Source organism: Poecile atricapillus, chromosome Z (assembly GCF_030490865.1).
Source record: "Poecile atricapillus isolate bPoeAtr1 chromosome Z, bPoeAtr1.hap1, whole genome shotgun sequence".
Classification (NCBI taxonomy): domain Eukaryota; kingdom Metazoa; phylum Chordata; class Aves; order Passeriformes; family Paridae; genus Poecile; species Poecile atricapillus.
The window spans coordinates 69,358,326-69,364,913 of NC_081289.1; the positions used below are offsets into that span (position 1 = coordinate 69,358,326).

Here is a 6,588-nt window from a genome sequence, read left to right on the forward strand (position 1 = left end):
ACATTTCTCACATGCTGATGCAGAAAAGCAATTGAGACTCATTAATTTGGCTGTGAGAGGAATTAAACACATACTTTAAAAGTCTGGCTGTTAACCTAAAAAAAACAACATGTAAGTATTACTTGCACTGTTTGTAAATACAGTGATATAGTAATCCATTTAAAAGACTGAAGAATTATGGAAGAATTGCCTTGTTTTTGTTTTTTATCACCACATTAGGAGCACATGAACCATGAGCCCATTGGCAGAGGGCTTCCAGCCCAAGGTCTCTGATTTATTAAATCATGTCCTGGTAGGAATTTATAATATGCATGCAGGCAATGGTAGGAAACCTTTATTTCTTCTGTTGATGTGGAAGAATATTGAGGATAAAAATGGAGGATCAAATGTTTTCAGTGCCAGAGGAGTTTTCCTCTGAGAAATGCCAAGCCATCCACAGAGACTGAAGGGAAAAAAATTTGAAAAGTCCACAGCCCTTGTCTCTGTTTTTCCCTTTTAATAAGAAAATTGAGTGGATAAAATGATGAATGGCAAAAAGAGAATACTTTCAATGTAAGTCATTATTAATCTTCACTTCCCTTGCCTGGGGAGCCATCCCATATTTCTTGCCTAGAGTAATAAGGTGTCAGGCAGCAAGACAAAGGCCTGAGACCAGTCTTACAAGGCTTAACTTACAAATACACAAGGTCTAGAGAGAATCATTTTAGCATCCTGAATTATTGATGGAAGTCAAAGCAGTGGGAGGATTTATCTTCCCTTTTTTATATATATATTTTTCCTCTTTCCTCTCTCTCACAGTTCTGTGCACAAGCAGAGATAGTGGTTTAAATGCTTGTTTTTTCCATGGCTTTGCTGCCTGTCCATGACAGGTGATGCAGCTGAAAGAGAGAGAGGGAGAAAGAAAAAGACTGCTTTGGAAATAATGCACTTTTAAACTATTGAGATTGTAAAGCTGAAAGTGTAGAAATAGGAAAAAAAAAATCTCAGTTGGCAGGGGAAGAAGACTTCTTTTCATGGATTGCATGAATTCAGATGAACAACAGTCAGATATTTAAGATAAGAAACTCAATAAAATGCCTTTTTTTTTTTTTTTTTTTTTTTTTCTTTTGCAGAGTGTAACAAATTGACAATACAGAGATTCAGGGTTGTGCATTTCTTCAAATGGCAATTCATTTATTTCTAAAGGTCCAGGTTTTGCAGCTGGTTTTGAAGGGTTGCATAGAGACTTTCAAAGAGAAAAATGTCACTGCTTTCATTCTGGGGAGGAAGGGAAAAGCAATTTTGCTTGCCCATGCTCCCAGAGATCCCTTCAGCAAACAGACATGTCCTAACCCACAATCAGAAATGTCAAATTTTCTTTTTTCAGGCTATCTATCCAGCTGCAATTCCCTAGATGGAGAAAAAAAGGTGTTTTCTGTGTTGGCTGTCACTGCTTTTGCTGCATGAATGTGAGTGTAGCCATTTCTTATTAAATGGAATGAGGCTGACTGGCAACTAGAGGGGGAAAAAAAAGAGATCTGATGTAATTTGGGCTGTGAGACCAATTTCTGCAGCTCTGTTTGAGTCATGCTGTAGCACATATAAGTAGCAGATGTGTAATGATTTCCAGACACACAACTGTGGTTGCTGACTTGGTGAGGAGTCCAGTTCCTCTAAGTGCATCTGAATTCCAGGAGCCTGAGTTAATCTGCAACATCTGTTGCCTATGTACAGAAGATATGAAAAGAATTCTTAGCAAAAATTGAAAAATACATCAAGAGATATTTGCGTGTGTATAAACATGAAAATATGCATGGGCACATTGCCTCACCAAGTCCCACAGAAATATTCAAGAAATAGTTTATTTTCTGGTTTGGAAATTAACAATATTCCAGTGCAGAGGATACTCCAGAGTAGATCTGATTGAAGTTTCACTGTTCTTTGAGAAGTTTTGGTTAAAGACAGCATAAAACCACCAGAAATTAAGAAAAAAACATTAGCAGTCTCTCCTGAGGGTGCACACTCTGTTTACCTTTGTATCCATGTCTGTACACATATAGGAAAAACATCACTGATTAGTTGGTTAAATAGTGACATTTTTGTTTCTCACTTAAGGAACTTTTAAAAGTTGCTTTGGTTATTAATTTAGTTTTAAGTCTGGCTTTGATATTTTGCTTAGAAAACATCAAATGAACCATAATAAATCTGTAAAATTACAGGTTGTTTTTCCTATGAGATAAAGTGTGGTGTTCAGGATCCCAGATGTTATCATAGAATTAGGACATTTTGCTTTAAAATTCTAGTAAGAAGACTTATAATCATAGATGACAGTACAGATACCAATTTTTGATACTGAAGCCCCTGTCTAGCTTACAAAAATCTCTATTTCACAGTTTCAAGCATTAACTTCAGAATAATCTAAGACATTTCCATGGAACATTCATGCCATGGGGAGGTCATAAACCCAAAACAGAGCCCTTGAATTTTATTAATGACCACTACCTGAGCTACACAGACCCCCAACACCTCGAGAAATAAACAGTGCCTGCTGACAAAGGGCAGCTGCTGTTGTTTTGCGAGCCCAGCGTGGAAAAAGCAGATTTTTACTTATATTGTCAGAAATTCCACGACAACACAGCTCAGGAGCACCATTTGAAAGATCAAATCCCTTCAGCTGTCAGAGGGTGACACCAGGCAGCAGAGAGTGGCAGCAGTTGAAGGAAAACCAAAACCTCCTGGAAGATGTGGAGGCAAGGCTGGCTTTGGGCATGGGCAGCCCATATGATTTACAGTCCAGTCTTTTCAGGGGTAGTGGACAAACCTCTGGGATAAATCTGTGGAGGAGACCACGGCCCCTCTCTGAAATGGGTGCAGAAAACAGAAATGATGGGCACAGCTTGCAAAGATCCAGGCGCTGAGGTGGGGTCACGTCAAGTGGTGCCCTAAAACAAGGAGCACCACGAAAAAGGATGCAGGATGAGAGAGTGGTGACTCTCACACCAGGAGCAGTCATCAGCTTGTCTGGGTGGTTTCATGGTGGCTCCAGTGCTGAATGCAGAGCTCAGAGCAGCCCTTTTGCCAGTTCCAGATGCCCAGGCAGGTTTAGGTGCAGCAGCTTGCGCCCATGTGAAGGTTTAAGATTTGAGTGAGCTTTAAGAGCCCTCAGAAGCAAGCAAGGGGTTCAGTAAATGCACCTAATTCAGTGGAAGAAAGGATTATTTTTATCATCCACTACAGCACAACTAAGGCTGCTTCTGCAAAAATTTAATCTGTGCAGTCAGGGGCGTAGGAGAGGTCACCCACAAAAGCAGATTCTCAAGAGCACTCTGGATGAAAACCTAAATTCTGATGAATACCTTGATTTTGATGTACACCTAAATTTACACCTGGTGTGGAACACCTTAGGCACACGCTTCTCCCCAGGGAGAAGAATTTTGTGCAAATATTGGAAAAGGTGAACTTTGCCTGTAGAAACATCTCTCACACATCAAAAATCAGCTGTACAGTTTGGTAATGTGACAAAAGTGAAGGACTAAGGTATTTGTCATGATGGATTTATGTTTTAGACTGAACAGCAAGCCTGGAAGACACAGTAAAAGGAGAGTAAAAAGAGTGCACCTTTGCTAATAGAACTGCTGCTCAAACCCCATTGAGTAAGGAAAATATATTGCTAAAATTCTTAGACTGGCCTTTGTAATGTGAAGTATAGGACCAAACCCTTTGCTCAGCAGAAGAGGGAGATAGTGTCTCTGAGGAAAAAACATTAATATCTACCTTGGACAAAATGATGATGATGATGGCAAGACATTGCTAACCATCTTCCAGAGAAATTAAAGTGTATAAATAATGATCTATATTTACAACATTTTTTAAAAATAAAAGTAAAAGCCTTGGGTGACTCCAAAATGCACATATCTGGAATAATTTATGCTGTAGTTAAGGAAGGCATAGATTTTTTGACTGGACAAAAGACATCTTGCAAAAGTGATGTGAAAATTATTGCTGTGTCACATCCAGTTATTTGTATCCATATTTTGGTGCAAATAATGTTCCTCCAAGGATGTTGTGACTTCCCCTCTGCCTGAGTATGTGACGTTCCAGCTCCAGAGAAGATAACAAAATGTGAGTCTACTGGAAACACTGGGGAGAAGATACATCCAGACAGATCCAAGAGGGTTATTAGAGAAGCCCTGACACGAGGACCTCCTTGTAATCCTTCCCAAAGAGGAGCCTGGGGGTGTCTGGATCCAATCTTAGCCCCAGACCTCGCCAACAGGTTAAGGAATTTTGTCCTGCAGGATGCAAAGATGGCAAATCAGAAGTATTTACTTAAAAGGAATTATTCATCATGACAAAGTGATTAGACTAAAATATTTAATCTGAATTTTTAACCACAGAGTGTAAAAGCTAAAATTGCTAGCAGTGTGTTGTATAGTATAGTGCACCAGGTCAAAGCAATTAGATTAAAGCCATCATATTAAAGGTGTCAAAACCAATCAGATGTTAAGTAGGGATGGATGTAATTAACCAGATCAACACTTGTGGGGAGGTCTCTTTCTCTTAACCTCGAGGAGGATCCTTGGAGTGGCCTCCCCTTCCCAAGGGAGGAAACTTTAAACACACACACACACTCTCCAAGGAGCAATATATCTGAAGAACCTAATAAATGAAAGTGAACTTGGACTTTTACAGTGTAAAGTGATATCTCTGCAAGCCACACGTCTTCCAGTCAGCTTGGCACCTTGTCTACCAAATATTTGCCTCACTATCAGGGTGTTAGTTCTGCTAATAATGCCAGAGTGGTTTTTGGCACAATTCGACACCAGAAGCAGCACATGATGCTCACCACTGATAGCTTGGAAAACAGGGTTTTGTTTGAGTTTGTGCACACTTCAAGGGCACACATTTCAAGCTCTTTTTGCTCCCTTACCCCTCCTGCCTCCTTTCTCTTTCTCCTGCTTTGTGGGCACCCATGCCCAGCAGTTCACAGAAAATTTTAAAAAGAGCAAGAGAGGTCAGTGTGGAAAGAGCAAAAGAGCCCGTGGCAATAAAGTATTTGACATTTATGGAGTGTATCCAGCTTGTAGTGAAAGAAACCAGCCTGACAAAGCACCTGCTGATGGCATATTGGTGCTGGCAAAACCCTTTCAGCGTAGATTGCCTTGAAAGCAATCAGCAGTCTCTACATTGTGAGAAGATGCAATTTGTAAATAAGTTGTCACAAACAAACAAACAAACAAACAAACAAACAAAAAATATATATAATCTCTGTTAAGGGTGAAATCCTGAGACTCAACCAGTGATAATTCAAACTTTGGCAGGACTCCACCCTTGCCAGCAAGCCTGCTGAAGCTGCAGGATGGCCAGAGTGTGGCACTGGTCCTCAAAAAGGATTTCTATGTGCAAATTCAATACATTTATGGTTCCTCTCCCATATGTCAGTATATATTTCAATGTATGCCCGTTTTTTAGCCTGTGAATCACTCCCACGTGGTGTTTTCAAATGTGGCAAACAACAATCAAAAAAGGAAAAAAAAATCCAATGTTCCTCCTCAGTTCAGCGTTTCAAGAGAGGCACATTTATAAAAGCAAGTGAAAATAAATAGTTCCACTGAACTCCAACTTCAGACCCTCTATTTTCCTTTGATAATGATCAAGATTTCATAAGATTATTCCAGACTCAGTCATAAACAAACATTTTGCTTTGTTTTTTTTCCTCCCTCCTGGAGTTTTAACACAGAATCTGAGTATTAGCATGAGACCCTCAGGCTGCTTCACAGGTTTCTTAGCAGAAAATATCTATAGAGGAAATATATGTTCTTCTCTTCTGATCATCCTGGTCTTAATAGGCACTCTATCAGGTCTGAACATCAGGAACAAGTGATAATAAAGGTCAAAATGACTCCTTAAAAAAAAGCTTTTCAATCTTCACAACCCTTGTAGGAAAAGAAACAAAACAGCAATCTACCAGGGTGGAAAATACTGGATTTGCCACTTCAAGACAGACAGGCTTCAACAGGGTGGAAACCAGGACAATAATTCCTGATTGCTTTGTTGCACAACAGAGGACACCATCAGGCTGTTCAGCTATTTAACTTTCTAATTAATCTCAGAGAGATGGGTATCTGTCTAAGGATCTGCTGGGTATGGGCAGGACAGGGGGAACACCAAAATTGCTTTAATATCTTCTTGGCAAAGTCTTGAAATTGTTTCCTTATTAAAAGTGTATTTAAAAAAATAAAACTAAAAATCAGTTGTTAGGCCTGCAGGGTGTATCCTAAATGTAAAACAAAGTGGACAATGAGCCACTTTCAATTAGGAAAGCATTGACATGTTGGCCTACAGAGATAAAATATATTAAATTATATATATATATATAAATTATAGAGATAAAAGTTTAGTCTTCTGTGTTTAGTGCCTTGCAAGGTTTTCATGGACAGAGCAGTCATGGCACACCCTACACCTTCCAGAATACTGAAAATCTGTGTACAGGTGGCAAATTCTCTGCACCTACTGAAAGGATGGAGAAAAAACCTGCAGAGTTTTCCTTAAAAATCCTAATCCCTTTCACAGGTACACACACAAGCCTCCTTCCTGCTATTTTCTCAA

At 39.5% G+C, this 6,588-nt stretch overlaps 1 long non-coding RNA gene across 1 annotated transcript in view; it reads left to right on the forward strand.

Moving 5' to 3' along the window:
- Window position 1: 1 nt before the first annotated feature.
- Window positions 2–6,588, forward strand: part of LOC131573227 (uncharacterized) — a 41,436-nt gene continuing 34,849 nt past the window's right edge. Inside the window, exons 1-2 of the long non-coding RNA XR_009276150.1 lie at window positions 2–111; window positions 1,367–1,448. This is a non-coding gene — a long non-coding RNA (uncharacterized LOC131573227). The remainder of the gene's footprint in view (window positions 112–1,366; window positions 1,449–6,588) is intronic.